The 18,290-nt window shown below is 39.1% G+C and overlaps 1 protein-coding gene across 5 annotated transcripts in view; it reads left to right on the top strand.

Moving 5' to 3' along the window:
• Positions 1-18,290, top strand: part of PNPLA8 (patatin like phospholipase domain containing 8) — a 365,367-nt gene that overhangs the window by 30,259 nt on the left and 316,818 nt on the right. The window lies entirely within an intron of this gene.

The raw sequence follows: 18,290 nt of genomic DNA on the forward strand, positions 1-18,290 counted from the left end.
AGATACCACAGCACGTATCGAAAACAGTTGGGGAAGTTTCCCCAATACCCTGACAAAATTTCCTCCTAGTGGTACAAGTACCACCTCAGGTCTCCCCTGAAAAGAGGCTACTAGCGTAATGGGACTAACCTGATCAATGAAGGATAAATAGATAAATTTACCACTCCAGTCGTCACAGCTTTGCTTAGCATATCTGCTGAGGCTAACGTGTTTTCCTCTGTGGGTGTGTGCTGAGATATCCTTTAGAATTATAAGAATCACACACTCAGATGTTCTTGCATGCTTGACCTATATATTACCACACCTTAAGCAGGAGATGTACACCAGTTTGTGTTCATGTCTTACCTCTACTTTAAAGCAGGTCTTAATCATTAAACCAATTGGATCAAAGGAATTCTCTACGTTATCCTGAGATTGTGTGATCTTTGACCATGATGTATTAGTTAAAGGTGTGCAAGGAGGGGGCTTCACATTTTGTATGGACGTGTGGAGGGGGCTTCACATTTTGTATGGACGTGTGGAGGAAGGCTTGCCCCTACTGTACTAATTTTGATACTGTTCACTGGAACAGGCTTGTTGAGTAAGGCTTCACTTTAAAGCAAGCTCTTTCATAATCATGTTCATTACATGTCACATGGCAGAACATTGGGCTCTGTATACAAAGTGGTGCTTTCCTTCTAATGATATCAAATGAGGTGAGACTGTGCAGATTATAGTCCATCTGCCCCCACCCCCACCAGGGGAAAACCATGCTTTAATCTGTTGCTTTCTTAAACACGGACCCCAGCAACTCTGGAAGGAAGAAATTTTCCCAACTTTATTAACACCCACACACGTATTATGTCTACTGGACCCACTCTGTAGATATGCTTCAGCCAGAAAGACTGCTGCATATTACTGTGCCCAAACAGTACTCCAGTACAGACCATATGTATAAAACAAAAGACAGTACTCCAGTACAGACCGTATGTATAGAACAAAAGACAGTACTCCAGTACAGACCGTATGTATAGAACAAAAGACAGTACTCCAGTACAGACCGTATGTATAGAACAAAAGACAGTACTCCAGTACAGACCGTATGTATAGAACAAAGACAGTACTCCAGTACAGACCGTATGTATAGAACAAAAGACAGTACTCCAGTACAGACCGTATGTATAGAACAAAAGACAGTACTCCAGTACAGACCGTATGTATAGAACAAAAGGCAGTACTCCAGTACAGACCGTATGTATAGAACAAAAGGCAGTACTCCAGTACAGACCGTATGTATAGAACAAAAGGCAGTACTCCAGTACAGACCGTATGTATAGAACAAAGGCAGTACTCCAGTACAGACCGTATGTATAGAACAAAAGGCAGTACTCCAGTACAGACCGTATGTATAGAACAAAGGCAGTACTCCAGTACAGACCGTATGTATAGAACAAAAGGCAGTACTCCAGTACAGACCGTATGTATAGAACAAAAGGCAGTACTCCAGTACAGACCGTATGTATAGAACAAAAGGCAGTACTCCAGTACAGACCGTATGTATAGAACAAAAGGCAGTACTCCAGTACAGACCGTATGTATAGAACAAAAGACAGTACTCCAGTACAGACCGTATGTATAGAACAAAAGACAGTACTCCAGTACAGACCGTATGTATAGAACAAAAGACAGTACTCCAGTACAGACCGTATGTATAGAACAAAAGCATACTGGCTGACATCATATTGTAGTCTCACAGTTATGTTTTGAACAGTTCAGGCAGTATAGATTTCAGACTTTTGGTCAGTACCTCGAAACTTGGAACTGACATCCAAGATTCCTGTAGTTCCTAAAATGTGGAAATGATATGTTACCATGATTTTGATATATCCAGGAATAAGATGACCAAAGTCCCACTTTTAGACCAGCCAATGTCAGTGGGAAAGGCCTTTACAGTTTAAAGTGGTTGCTCTTCCCACAGCAGTTTCTTGTATGCTTAAAGTGGTAGGTCACTCTTCAGCCACATGCTGTTGTACAGAAGAGCACAGATTTAAAAGCTTGAGCAAACAAATGGCAGAAAAACACTGTCCATCAGCTGTTTGAGCCTGCTAGTGCCCACTAGTTCATAGGTTCATAGGAGGTTACTAGGCTAGTGGCCCTAGAGCCCTTACAAGCCTAGCCTTGTTATTCTCAAGTTGCCCCATCTGTCATTATTAAGTGAATGTATTTTGCAGAGCTAGTCTATGGCCAACACTGACTCCCCCTGTCCAGGAGGGACTTGGGTGCCACCCCTATTGCACTTGAATAGGATCAGTGAAGAGCTCTACTTCATGTGAATTGAAAGTTTGTTCCAGAGGAACGTCAGTCTCTGGGAGACATATCTGTCTCTCCAGTATGTTCTGTTAATGTCACAGGCTAGGTTAAGATTCCTAGAGCGAGTGACTCTTGTGCCAGTAGAGTTTTGTATGTGAGGCATACCCATCAGGGCAGGGTTGGAGACTGTCCTGTAGGCCAAGCACAACTCTCCTCTCAGCAGCCTATATGATACAGAGTACAGTGACAGGGCTTTTATTCTATCCATGTATGTCATGGTTTGGAGGCCTTGTATTTTCTTGGTGAGAAACCTCTGTGTTCTCTCCAACTGTTATGTTTTTGTTGAGCTACATGTAAAAGGGAAGACTGTACTCTGTTAGTGATCTGATGAGGGTCGAGTACAGTGGGGCTGTAGTACATCCTTATGAAATGATGGCCTTACTTATGAGGTGCGCAACATAGAATGCTTTCCTTACCACAGAGGAAACTTGGTGGTCGAAGTTCTGATTACTATCTACTTGTATTCCTAGGTCTCACACCATCGAGTTTGATCTTGGTGGGTGTTGTCAGTACTGTAATAAGCGAGGAATTGTACTTTGCCAAAGGGAGTAGTAATACATTTAGTTTTAGTGGCGTTGGCACCAGTTATATCCTGTAGTGTGCTAACCTCATTGGGGGACTGAATGATTGTACCCAGTTTGCAGTCATCAGTGAACTTGGTAAACCGAAGGCCATCTAATATAGCTTAGACTTCCGAGAAGTAGATTATGGGACAGTAAAGGACAAAGCACAGAATCTAGTGAGCCAATTGGCTACCCATCTAGTGCTGTAAAGGTTAATCCCCTAATTTTTAATTTCTCCAAGTTTTTTGGATTTCTGATACCATGATGAGAATGGACCTCATTCCTAAATCAAAGTATGATTCAGATTCATGAAATTACTATTGTTTCAATCAATCTTCAATGTTAGCCAGAAGTGCTCTGTGCAGCATCCACAATGTGCACAGTGATGATGACGTCTGCAGTTCATATGGAGATACATGTATCAGTAACATATGTAAGTATGATTGCAAAGTCTTTTTTTATAAGACCTGGTGCTCCTACTACTATTGGAACTGTCTGTTATCCTTCTTCCACATTACCATTGTTTCTGCCTGCAAATACTGGTATTTTTATGACTTTGTGTTTCTGTACATAAGACAAATTGTGTATCAAGGCATTTGTGTCTATACAGGACACTGCTAGCCCTTTGTTGTGTGATGGGCAGCAACAAGCAAACGAGAGGCTTAAATAAAGGTGAAATTAAACAGTTGTACATTAATCTGCCAGTAGGAAAGTACACAATGAACTTTTCTCCAGCAATCCTTTGCTCCGGCAATGCTAGATACAAAGGTGCAGGGGAGCCTTTCTTAATGTGAGATAGCTGGTTTAGTGATTGAGTGTGACTAAAACAGGCTAGATTCAGTAGGTCTGAATGTAGACTGTGCTATAAAATATGGTTGAAAACAAGTGCAGAAAATATGCAGTCAAAGCAGTAAAAAGGTAGAAAAATGCAGTGATCAGATACAATGCAATTTAAAAAGTACAGTAGAGACAAAAATATACTTATTTTCTTGATGCAGAAATCTCAGTTGTTTCCCCAGCCTAAACAGACCAGGCTACTTCCCAGTGCACTAGATGGAAAATCCATTGACCTCTTTATGTAAAAACATGTGCTTGCTAGAGTGCAAGAATATACTACTTTATCCAAAAGCTAACTAGAAAAATAATTCAGATCAAATAAACAAGTAGAACAGACCATGAGAGGCAAAATGCACTTTTTCAGTACAAGCACAAGGAAAGGCAAATAAATAATTCAGTATCATCAACAGCAGAGTAGAAAGGGAGGGCTTTAATTACAGTGGGAATGTGCAGCTTATCACCAGTTTTAAAAAGAAAAGGGGAAGGTGAATGGGAAACACTAGCACGGAATCACCAGCAGTGCTTTAGTTTATGCAGGCTTGAAATCTTTTCATCAAAAGGCAAAGGGACAGAAATTCACTGCGTATTTAAATATCGCTCGAGACAATTAACCAATGAAAACAGATGTGAAATGTGCAGCCTAGATATTTTGTGTTTACCTCTCAAATAGAACAAAAAACACCAGGCCAAGCAGATTTCTTAAAAACAAGCTGCTTTCTGTTTTACTTACTCCATTTTGTTTTCTAGTGCAGCCTAGATATTTTGTGTTTACCTCTCAAATAGAACAAAAAACACCAGGCCAAGCAGATTTCTTAAAAACAAGCTGCTTTCTGTTTTACTTACTCCATTTTGTTTTCTAGCAGTCACAGACAAAAAAAGTTGAAGGCTGACTGCAGAAAACTGACAGGCAGTAGGTTTTAGAAATGAGCTGACCATTCCAAAGCAGACTATTTTCTTCAGGCTAAGACTTAAGTGAACTATGAACAGTTGCAGTTTGAAATAAGTCGGAATATATGCAAAATGTACAGATGGGTGTCCTGAAAGAAATGATTGCTTTTGACAGTAATTCACTCTGTATCGTCTCCTATGGCAATGTCTCCGTGCACTGTTAGCAGATCATTTTAGTTTCTCCCATTTCCTTTAAAATTCATATTTTAAATGTAAGCATGTGGTGTATAGCGTCACTTAACCATACAGAAAGTTTTAATTTAAATACATTTAAATTAATGTTCTGTAAACTAGCTAAAATGTCTCCAACTATTCATAATGTTTGGTATAATTATTTAAACTGTATTCTTTTTTGTATTATTTTTAAAGACTGTCAAATTATTATTATAAAAATGCTTTGTAATACTTTGGAGGTTTTCTCCCCAGCCCTGTGCTGAAAATGGGCCCCTACCTTGTCAGACTTTCAGGGCGGCCACGGAGGTGCAGCGGTTAGCGTTGCCACCTCACAGCAAGAGGTTCTCCAGTTTCCATCCTCGGCTGGGATGCCTTCTGTGCGGAGTCTGCATCTCCTCCCTGTGGTCGCGTGGGTTTTTTCCGGGTGCTCCGGTTTCCTCCCACATCCCAAAGACAGGCTGTTGGCGGATTGGACACTCTAAATTGGCCCTAGGTGTGTGTGTGTGTGTGTGTGTGTGTGTGTGTGTGTGTGTGTGTGTGTGTGTGTGTGTGTGTGTGCCTTCTGTGGAAGGTTGGGCGCCGGGCTGGCAAACTGACACCGTAAAACTCCTCTGCCAGTCTTGAGCAGACAGGCGATCCACTGTGGCAACCCCTAACCGAGAAAAGCCGAAAGAAGAAGAAGACCTAGTCAGACTTTCCTCGTAATCAAATGTCAATAAATAAATACATTCATTAATTAAGTAAGGTAGCAAAGTTTTAGACAGAAAAATAAACTCTGCAGATGTTGTGTAAGAGGTGGTTTCTGTTTCTAGAGCTTGCAGCATCTCTTAAAGTAAAATGCCTTTTTTAAACAAGTTTCCACTCTATTATATTTTTAGTAAAAGAAGAAAAATCAAAGTTTGTTTTAGTATCCCACAAGCAAGCTTAATAAAATATTCTGAACCATAGTTGCAAGGGTCTGTCACTTTCATCCTGAAATGTGTTGGAAACTGAATGACCTTCTCATTCTTGGACACCCCAAACCAAACGATATTGTTGTTCCTCATGTGACCTTCTATGCCTTCCAGTTCCCTTGCTGACTTCTTAAAGTTTTGGTGGAGTATCTCTGTCTTTGCCTGCATCTTCAAGTCTCTTCTGTGTACAGAAGCATTACAAGCCTGTAGATTGACAAAGAAAGCCATAGTTTATTCCTGTATGACCTTAACACTTACAGTCTACATATTTAGGTGGGGAAGAACCTCTCTGAGAGGAAAAATCACCAACATTTCCATTTACTGGTTTCCTCCCGTTTAGTGTCTTTACCTTTCTTCAGTTCAGTTTTGTTATATGTGATGGTATGTGGCATGATAAGTTGTGCAACATCTAAGCAGTACTATCAAGCCATATAGTAAATTGCTACCTTATCAAAGGCAGAAGCACTCTGCTGGAAGTCACCGTGTCTAACAAAAATAAGGGCATAAAAGGGCTACTGATATAAATGCTGCTGGGAAAAAATGGTTGCAGGTTAGTCTAGCAACATAAAAAGAGGAATACCTACTCCCCTTGATTACTGAAGTCCGTGGATTCCTCTCCAGCAACTGTGCTATTAAATCAGAGCAAAGTCCCTGAATCCATATATATGGTTTGAAATAAAACCTACACCACCTAAAAAGAGGAATACCTACTCCCCTTGATTACTGAAGTCCGCGGATTCCTCTCCAGCAACTGTGCTATTAAATCAGAGCAAAGTATGTGTCAAGTATATAGATTTTAAGGTGTCCTCCTAGCCTATTAGTGAGTATCTACATTGTAAGGTACCTGGTCAGCCATAACATATCTCTGTACACCCCACCTCTTACCCCCTCCTCACTCACTACCTGTCCAGACTCGTTCCTTGTTACCTACTTAAGTATCACTTGATTAGCCCTGATCACTTTTAGCCCCTATCTCCCCTCTCAAGCTCATATCTCCCCTCCCAAGCTACTACTAGTCTAACCCCTACTCCTGATCACTTTCTGTTCTCTCTCCTTACTCTGTCTTCTTACTGCCACATAGCCTCTCCCCACCACTCACCTCTATGTGTACACTCCCCTCATTCTATACTTCCTAGCCACACCAACTCTCATCTACTCTACTTCCCCCACTCATCTCTTCATCCTAACAAATAGCCCTGTAACTATACTTCCCCCTCTCTCTAGTCTTATATTTTATTCTGTTCCTGCTAGTGGATTCCTTCAGAGCTCTATGCATAAAATGTTAAATCATACCCACTATTTCTAGACACTAAAGAGCTCGGCCCTGCTGAAAAGCATTTCTCTGATTGTTTCTTTTTCTTCTCTCACTGTGCCTCTTCCAGTACTACCCTGCTCCGTTCGCTACGCTCACTTCGCTCCCCTACCCTACCCCCTTTCCCACCCACCCCTAGGACTCCCAACCTTATACTTCTAGACCACACCCCCGTCAATTCTCACCCCCCAATTATCCTATTACATCACTCCATTCAACTATAACACATATTTCAACCACCAAACCTCCTAGCAATCAAGCACAACATTTATCACTACCACCACACACACAACATCTCCACCCTAACCTACTCACCAATCTTACTTCCAAAGCAACTTTATCCTCACTCTATAATTCAAACATGTATTGCATACAACGCCCCCTTCTCCATAAACTTTTATTTTATCAAGCAACTATCTCCATCCTACTTATACTCTCTATACTCTCTTCATATCACACCCATCTTAATATCACTTTTCCACCCCCATGGCAAACCCAACCCATAACTTACCACACACAACTTCTAAACTCTCCTATTACAACCCCCAACTCTACATCCTTTCTAACCCCATCTCTCTATTATAACAAATTAGCAATAAAACCTTACACCCATACCTCACTCAAGTTATCTAAAATTCTGAATAAACTCACCAAACTATACTTAAACTTACTCCTAAAACTCTCCTGCTGTGGAGACATTCACCCAAATCCTGGCCCTGCTTCAACAGAAGAAGCCAAAATAAAGCTACCAACTCCCCATTTCTTCAAGCCCAAAGCATCTCTCCTCCTCCTAAATATCAATGCAAGAAGCATACTAAACAAAATACATGACCTGCATGCCTTGTTAGCACTATACAAACCTGACATAGTGGTACTAACAGAAACATGGCTTAAACCTGATCACCACAATAATGAGATCATAGCCCCAGGTTATGATATCTTCGTAAAGACAGGAAAGGTAAAAAGGGTGGTGGTGTAGCAATTCTATTCCAAAGCCACCTCTCACTAGAACTACTTGACTATAATAATGAAGAAATCAACAATGTAGAACTTATCCTAGCGAAATTTAAATTAAACCCAAACAAACAAATAATCATCGCAGGGGCATATATACCCCCAGGTAACAACAATCCCATTATGGAAAACATGTTAAGTTGGTTGTCACTCTCACTCCCTTACGAAACAATACTACTAGGTGACTTTAACATAGATTGGGCCAACTGCTCCAAAGATTATCCCTCAGAGCACATCAACCTTTATGGGTTCTCCCAAATAATCACAACCCCCACTAGGACAGACAAAACAACCAAACGTCAATCCATTTTGGATTGGATTCTGGTATCTCACCCCACTTTTGTACATCAATCTGGCTGTTTACCTGACAGTCTAAGTGATCATCAACCCACCTACCTAATAAGGAGCAAGACCCAACACCTACCCAACCTACCTCTACTAAAAATAATACGTAATAAAAAAAGCTTCAGAGCCAATGACTTTAATAAAGCACTAAATTGCTGCAACTGGCTCCCTCTTAAACAACTACCTCTCAACGAAGCTGTACAATACTTTAACTCTACCTTCCTACATATCCTAGACCATCATGCCCCTACTAGATCCATCAGGACAAAACCCACCAAGCCCCATGGCTCACCAAAGAGACAAAAATATAATGATAGAAAGGGACAAACTCTGGATAGCTTCCCACAAAGATTCTAACACTATCCTAAGGTCAAAGTATACAGAACTACGTAATTTAGCCAAGAGACTAACTAAACTAGACAAGTCTAACTATTACAAAACCTACAGGATAAATATAGCCATAATCCACATAAATTCTGGACCTCCATTAATAGACTACTTCACCCTGGAAAAGCATCCACTCCCACCCCTGTACTGCCAAACAACCAAGATGATATTCCCACTCAATTTAATAAATTCTTTACAGAAACAGTTCAAAATCTAGCCAATACCCAGAAAAATAATGACACCCCTATGCAATCTTCTACCGCATATAACAATCATACAAAAAATAATTTCTCTACCTTTTCCCTACAACCAGTGTCCACTAAAATGGTTGCAAACCTCCTTAGGAAGCTAAAACCAACGACACTAGCTGCTGATAAACTCCCTGCTGATTTCCTTCAGATAGCAGCAGACACCATATCCTACCCAGTGTCAATTCTTATTAATAGATCAATCTCAGAACACAAAGTTCCCACCCACTGGAAAATCTCCCATATTGTCCCTCTGCATAAAGGTGGCAACTCCTTAGAGCTAACCAACTATCGTCCAATTGCCATACTATCACCCTTATCAAAAATTCTAGAAAGAGTTGTCCACTTGCAACTAATGCAATGTCTTCAACAAAATAAACTACTATCCAACTCACAACATGGCTTCAGACCCTCCCACAGCACAACCACTGCCCTTCTATCCTATACCAATACAGTCAATCACTTTAGAAACCAAGGTCTTTTCAGATCTTCCATCTTCCTCGACTTATCAAAAGCCTTTGACATGGTTAACCACAATCTGCTCCTCAATACTCTATCTAGTCTCAATATTTGCCCCTCCACCATACTCTGGTTCAGCAGCTATTTATCAGAACGCCAACAAGCAGTTCTCTGGCAAGAAAATCTGTCCCCCCTCTTACCGGTTTCCATAGGAGTCCCTCAGGGATCAATCCTTGGTCCACTGCTATTCTCCCTCTTCACTAACGACATTTCTTCTTCACTACCTACTGCTACAGTAGTTCAATATGCTGATGACACCACCATAACCTGTGTTGCCACCAGCATTAAGGAACTACACACCATCACCCAATACAACTTTACCCTAGCAGAAACCTGGTTTACTAAAATACAACTTCTTCTCAACCCAAAGAAAACCAAACTAATAATATTCACCCCTGGCAGATCATCCAACTCTGACTATAACTTCACTATAAACTCCAAAAACAATATTCAAATCACACCAACCAACCACACCAAACTACTAGGAGTTGACATTGATAACCACCTAAAGTATGATATCCATATAGCACAAACCATCAAAAAGGTCAACCGAAAACTGGGTCTACTCTATAGAAATAAAAAGTTCATGACTATTCAGACCAAAGCCACTATTGCAAGAAGCCATCTCCTCTCTATCCTTCTCTATGCTTCGCCTATCTTAACTAACCTTCACGCGACCGAACTTCACAAAATGGAATCATGCTACAACAAAATTGCCAAATTTGCAACAGACTCCTCAAATAGATCCCATCACTGTCTTTCCCTAATGCAACTCAAGTGGCTGGAACTTCCTCAGCTACTTAGACTCAATCAAGCCATAGTTGCACATAAACTCTACTACTACCCTGAAAAAACACCTGCCCTCCAGCAACTAATTAAGCCCTACACCACCACTAGAGCCCTGAGATCTAGCAACCAAAATCTCATTCAAGTAATTAGACATAAAATGAAGCAGGTAAATCTCTCTTTGCCTGCACAACAGCACAAACCTGGAACTCACTCCCAAACAATATAACCAGCACTACTTCTTGCACCCATTTCAAACACCTCTTGAAATCCTACTATTCTAACATCTGGCTCTGCTCTTGCTATACCCCAGGGTAGCATCATCTATGCTCAGTTGCATGGACTATGCTACACTACAACATTTTCCTTTACTGAGCTCTACTGCTATCCCACAGATTCATCCTAACATTTCATTAATCTATAAGCAGTAAACATTCCAAAACTTGTACTATTCTGTACCATATCCCTTACCTGAAAAACACTCTAATCTGTTTCTAGACTAACACAATACCTAACAGAGATTATCTTACTCTCATCCTACCTATACCTTTACCCTATTTTATGCCACTATGGGCATGTATTTACTTCTGAGTTATACTGAAGCATAAATGTATTACAACTTTATATCTACTAATATTTTGAAGGGAAAAAAAAAAATTATATATATTTGTATTATTTGTCCTACTTGTATATTCTACTAGAGTACTGACTGTATATTCTTCTAGTTATCACACGCCATGTAAATGGTCCTCTGTACTACTTATAAATGTTAAGAATTGCTTTGTACTGTTTTCATCTAATATTGTATTGTATCATGGAGCTTTTCTCCCCGGGCCTCCGCTGAAAATGGACCTGTGTCCAGTCGGACTTTCCCGGTTAACAAAAATTAAATAAAATAAAAATAAATAAATAAAAAATGGAGATGCTGTTTCACACAACTCACCATGACTGTAAAGTTTCTATTTATGTTTTTGTCAACATATTGTGTGTTATTCCACCACTGAGTTCGTTTTCTAAACGTGTAGGCTTTTCCTTTAAAATGTCAGTTTTATATTGCTCATTATTAAATAAACAGTCATTTACACAGAAAAGTCATTTGGAGAAGCAGTTTATTAACATTTTTATAACTTGGCAGAATTCAGAAATACTCCTTTAGGTTATAGCAGTTTTCTTTATTTAATTGTGCTTTGTCTGCATCAGAAATACAAATTTGGGATCTTAAATGATCTGTTCCATCCTCTTCACCCAGGGTGACTAAGGGCATTAGATCTTGGACAGCTCGGTATGTAAAACTTTCCCAGACTCTAGCTCATGTCTCACCCATAATGCTGTGCCCTCTGATAGACACTACTGATTTCTTTTTATGGACATTGAGCTCATAACAAAGAAATGCCCCAGACTCTAAAACTGCTGTCCTGTGATGGAGCTTCCCTTAAAACCTTAAAAGTATTTATTTCATTTTTCTTGATCACTAGTTTAGTAATATATTCAGTCCCTGGTCCAGTCTAGCCTTTTTTGTTTTAGCTTTTTCTCAGAAGTTATTTTTGCCTTTACTCTAGTTAGTCATCAGTATTTTTGTGACATGTTTTCAATTTACCATACTCTTTGCTTCATTGTTTCTCAGTGTGGCAATTTTATGACAATAGTCTGTGTTTTGATTTAGAAATGTGTTCCTCATATTGTTCTCCATTTCTTAGTTATTGCATATTTGTGGTATACTATTTCTTCTGACTTTTTGTGTTTATTGAAGTTTCCAGCTAGCCATTTCTTGTATTTAGTTGTACATTACTGTGACATATTTGGCATTCTGAATGTTTTTTGTTGCAGTGTTATAGTCACAGATATCAGGGTTAAAAAAATGTGATTCTTTTGGGTATACGAGCCCGCCTCAGAACTGTTATGTGCTCTTTATAGTTTATCTTGCTTGACCTAGTGTATTTGAAACAAAGTGTTTGACAAAAGGAGAAAAGAAGTCTGAGTAACTGGAAAAAAAAAACAAGCTAATCTTTAATGACCTAATCATCAGGAAAGGTTCAGCCATAGAGAAGGCTTCTTCTTTAAAGATTAGTACCCTTGGGGGTGAAAAGGAGTTGGCTGTCCTGAAGTGCATAAGGGCAAATATAAGGACAAGATATTTTTCATAAATGCATGGAAGACTTGAGGAAATTTCACCCTTCAGAGATTCTCCCTGTACGCCATCTGAGATGGAGACAAAATGATATCCCTGGTCCTTCTAGTGACATTCTAAATCACCAGTTATTGTAGTGGTGGATTGACTTCCTAAAATTTTGTGACAAGCCAGTAGCTCCTCATTGGCTGCAGTAGTACTTGGACAATAAATGCCTTCCTGTTCTGTCTACTGTTTCAACAGCCATTTTGTGATGAGTCTTGCCCCTTCCACTTCCAATAGCAGGAATGCTGCCTATGTAAAGTGTTACCATAGACTAATGAAACCTGAGGTAACAGTCTGGACTGTGAAAATCCCTTAAGCTTGGTCACGTAACAGTTTAGCTGTGTTAAATCTGGGGCCTACCTATTAAGCCTAATTAAGTTCTTATGAAAAATTCACCAAAGCAGTAATTATGCAGTACATACAACATATTTAGACCTGTCTAAGTTACTTGACGCTATTTATTCCTCATGGCTTTATTGGAAGACTTATGAATCTGAATACATAAATCCATATATTTTGTGGTGGATAACTAACTGTTTTTCTGACAGAGTCGATGTGGTTAGAGGTACAAGTGACACATCTGAAAGAAAAAAAGTTGCCAATAGTGTACCACAGGACTCAGTATTGGGCTGTGTCCTGTTCAGTGTCTATTTCTGACCTTCAAGCCAGCCTTTCTGACCTGTAGTTATCTAACTTGATGGGTGACTCTAAATTGGGTGTTGTTAATTTGTCCATCCACTGACCCACAATTGCTCCAGGTATGGGTTAGACTATGTTAACAAACTGTTGTAAGGACAACAGTCTCAGGCGAACTGTGCAAAAGGTAGTATAGTTCGAATAGTTCATTCTGAAAAACAAAATGTCTCCCTGTCAAACCATATAGGCAACACACCTCTCCAATCAGACACTTTTATAAGGGACCTATGTACTGTTTTGATAATTCATTATCTTTCTGACTGTCTTGTATCTTTACTAGTTCAAACGTTCTTCTGATTTATTTAATTTCCAAGGGCATCTCTGTTAGATCCAGATAAGTCTTAATTCTCCTTTAGTTATCTCTTTTATGAGACTCATTATTGAATAACTTTTTCTCTTTAGCATGTATTTGTCTAAACATATCGCAAGATGAGAGACCCCAGAGATTCCCAGGTTGAAAGATCAGTGGTTTCAAGACCCTCAGTTATTCATGCAGACTAGCATGCCTCTGCCTGTGCTCTTGTCTCTTTGCAGACTCCTCCATGGTGATCTGTGTAAGACCTTTTAAGCCATAAAAGATCCAATTCTCCTTGTTCTCCTATTCCTATGTAGAATAAAGTGTTATTCATATACCCAGCTAAAGGACCTAAACATTCGTTATCAGAGAAACAATGCAATTGGTGTAATAGTCCTACCCTAATGTATTCTGTACCTCTGGGACCACCTTAAACTGCATATCAAGACAAGCAGCACACTTGTTACCTTCAAGGTAAATCTATAAATTGTGTGTCCAGCTGCAAACTCTTCCCTGGTTTATCTTGTATTGCTTTCTTTGAGGCTGGAATGAAGGTTTGAATATGGCTGATATAGTGGTCAGTAGATTGATTTACTTGGCACTTGCCTATGAATCTATGAAAAGGATGTAAAGCACCTCCCTTTGAGAGTAATGCCATGTTTGGTGAGATCCTGTAGATGATAAAAGAAAAGGAGGGATGACCACAAACCCAGCATTGTCTCCACAAGAGATCCTTCAGGAGGCTCCGAGGGCTTTCCAGTCACCAACAACCATCCTTCTTAATGGTTCCTTCTGTCAAGAAGATGGTCTGTTTTGCCATCCATGAGGGATGGAAAGAACCAGATGTGGCACCAGTCCCAAGGAAACCAGATAAGGTCTCCCAGCATGCAGTGAACTGGAATTGTTGGGATCAAGCTGCAGTGTTGAATTTTGTTGTTGCTACATCAGCCCTCAGAAAGGCTTCCCTTCCATAGAGCCTTGTGTTCTGTCCCCCTGATAAAGAGCTCATGATGTAACATTTTGGGAAGTAGGTTTATCCATGTTTGACTTTTCCATAAGGCACAATTTATCCATTATGCTGGATTTCATAATTCAGCATATTTTCCAATCTAAATTGTGTTGTTGGGCAGTGATTCTGTCCTCCCCGTCTAATGTTGCGATGTGTCTGACAGACTGCTAGTTCTGCAGATGGCGCAAGGAGAGCAGTAGGCAGTGGCATAACCCTGCTGCCAAGCCTGGCTGTGCCTGACTGACTTTGCTGAAAATGTATCTTAACATCTTGAAGATGTATCTGTGTTTGTGTATAAAGCTGGTCAGTAGTCCAGACTGTTGTATCAGGAGGTGCATGTTTGATTATAAAACTTTCCTCGTGTACAGGAAAACATGGTGGATAGACATGATTGTTTTGCAATGAATGGTTTCCATCTTAGTCACTCAACCAATGAAAGCCTGTTGTAAATTAGGTACAGATTGCTTAGTAGTCAACCTAATTGTTCTGTAAGAAAAGATGAAGTGAAAACAAGGACAGATTGGCTATACTGCTATCAAATATTAGAAGTTTAAGCAAGAAGTATGACGAGTTGAAGCTGTTACTTGTATCAAGAGGATGTGGATGTAGGAATAATAACAGAAACATTGTTTAGGGGTAGTTTAACAGCAATGGACCTTCCAGGATTTATTGGGTTTCACAATTTTAGGGATAATTCTGGGGTATGTTGGATGTCCTAAAGTCCTCCGCTCATGTCAGTAACTGAAGAATGGGGAATTGTAGTGGTGGACATGCAAGATAAGAATAGCAAATTTAATGTAGTGGGGTTTTACATACCTCCACCTTTAAATAAGGAAGGACGTAGGATTTGCTTAAAAAAAACTTTAAAGCCCTACGCTTTAGGAGTAACTTGTATCATGGGGGTGGAGGGAGGATCTTGAACTAACAGGAATAGATTGGAAAACCATCTCATGGGAATGTAGGAAGGATAAATTATGTGTATCTGTTTTTCAAGAATTAAAAGTTGTGCAACAAGTACTTCAACCAGTGAGTGGGTAGTGAAACATTAGATGTTATCCTGTCTTCTGTGGAAGTCGATGTAGCAAATGGCTTGATAAAGGATCTAATCAACTCCTGCACTCATGCAGTAATTAAATGTAATTTTAGCTGTTGTAATAAAACATTTTGTAAATTATGGGGAGGAACTTTAATTAAGCAGGTTATTTCTTGTTTTAAGGATTTTTTTGAGAAGTTGGAATTAAAAAGAAGAATTTGGTATTCTCTCAGTAAAAGAAATGTATTTATTATTTATTTTACATTTGTTGACCGGGCTTGTCCGACTGAGCTGAAGAGTCCTTTTTCAGAGGAGGCCTGAGGAGAAAAGCTCCAACGTATTATGCAATTTTCATTATAAATTAGCATTAAACAGCAATATTACAGGATTATTACAAGGCATTAAGTAGTAATACAATGTTATAGTGTCAATAATCAGGAGTATTTCAAGATTTATAAAAAGAAATAATATGTCATTAAGATGAATATAGTTTTTGGGGGGGTAAGTGGTTACAAAAACCCAGTAGATGAACTGTTTTTTATGGAAAGTTTGTTTAATGCCATGGAGACTATTGTCCATGAAGGCAAGAGAATATTAATATCAAAATATGGAAGTCCATCATGCATGGGTTCTAAGGGTAGAAAGGGTATGAAGAAGAAGTGAACATATTGGAAGAAGTTAAGTTGATGCCCTACTGAGAAAAAAAGATATATATATATATATATATATATATATATATATATATATATATATGTATATATGTATATGTATATAAATATAAAGAAGCAGATGTAGTAATAAGGAAGATGATTAGGAAAGCCAGCTGTAAATATGAGATAATTTTGGACAAGGCTGTGGTTGATAATAGAAAAACTTTTTTAAATATGTTACATTTCCTGACCTTATAACACTCCCTGACATTTATCTAGAACAGGATAAAAGGATAGTCTCTGATCCTTTTGTACTGGTTGACGGCTTTGCTGATTATTAGTGGCAAGTCAGAGGGAGTAGCATACAGGAAGATCTAATCTTAACAGAAATGGACTTTGGAGGAAGATTGTCCTATTATAATAGGGAAGGCACTTGATTCAGTAAGATTGGACTCGGAAGCAGGTCATGCTGAGAAGAGTGAGTTCTGTTCATCTTCTGTTAAAGATTGGGTTAATTAGGAATAGTATCAGAGAAACGTTATTACACCTATTTCAAAGAACTCTTCAGCTTGGATGAAGGTCTTCCCAATGGAAATGTCTTCCATTGTACTGACCCACAAAGGTGGGATTTGGATCTCTTTTAATACTGACAATTTTAGGCCTGCATGTCTTACCAGCCATGTTGGTTACATATTGCCAGAAAATAGTGATACAAGTAATGCAGAGTTCAGATGGTGAAGTATATTTTACTATCCACCAGAGTGGGTTTTCTTTCAGATGATCAACAACCAGAAATTTAATAAGTTTTACACTAAAGTAATTGAGTCCTTAATGACATAGCAGTGGATGCAATTTGTTTGGACCTGGCTAAGACATTTAAGTTGGTTTCTCATCATCAGGTTATCATGGTCTTGGAACAAATGAGGTTTAAGGAATTTATTATTAAATGGATTAAGAACTGGCTAAAAGATAGAACATCAGGAGTTTGTAACCAAAGTCATAAGTCTAAAGAAATTAAAATAGGTTGGGGTGTCACCCAGTGTTTGGTTCTAGGCCTTTTTTATTCTGCCCCTTTATGTCCTTATTCCCAGTATCAAGCAAATGTTGGGATGGAAAATTTGCTGATGATGCGAAGATAGTAGAGGATCTTATGTCCATAAGCGATCAGCATGAAGTTTAACAATATTTAGTCTGTTTCAGTGTGCACAGATATGTGAAATGTTTTGCAGTGAGAGTAAGTGTCTCTGTTGGGTAAACGTAATCTTGGCTACCCGTATAGTATAAACAGCGCTGTAATTAGGAATGTGAAGATTAGGGTATTAGCACGGATAGTGATCTAAGCTCTGGAGGATAGGTGAGTACAAGTTTGTAGTACTGATAGTGAGCTGAGCTTTGGAGGATAGGTGAGTATGACTTTGTAGTACTGAGCTGAGCTTTGAAGGATAGGTGAGTACGAGTTTGTAGTACAGATAGTGATCTGAGCTTTGGAGGATAGGTGAGTATGAGTGTGTAGCACTGATAGTGATCTTAGCGTTGGAGGATACGTGAGTGTGAGTTTGAGAAATGATTACTCTGTTGTTAGAGCTTTAGTGAGAAGTTTCAGCTCATGAGATTCAGTTAGTTTGATTTCTATATATACGTCTGTCATTAGACCATTAATGGGATATTGTTTGTTGTGTATATATTCTAGAGATGTTAGTGGTAGATGGGAAAAGGGGCAGAAGTCTTTTAACAAAAGATTAGAGGATACTGGGACTTGCCATATAAAGAGGGGCTTGGAGCGCTTAATTTATTCTCACTTTATTGTAGAGAAGTAAGCAGAGATTTGATTCTGGTATTTACAAACTTAAATTTTAAGTTATGAGTTGTCCATCAGAGAGAAACTTTCAAAAAACATGGAAGGAGAACATGGAACATCAAGTATGGAGTAGAAGCAGAATCAATCAAAAATACGTAGTAACATTTTTCCAGTCAGTAGCTGGAAGAAGATGGAATTCAC

The sequence above is a fragment of the Protopterus annectens genome, chromosome 11.part0 (genome assembly GCF_019279795.1).
Source record: "Protopterus annectens isolate FY-2018-M chromosome 11.part0, PAN1.0, whole genome shotgun sequence".
NCBI lineage: Eukaryota > Metazoa > Chordata > Ceratodontiformes > Protopteridae > Protopterus > Protopterus annectens.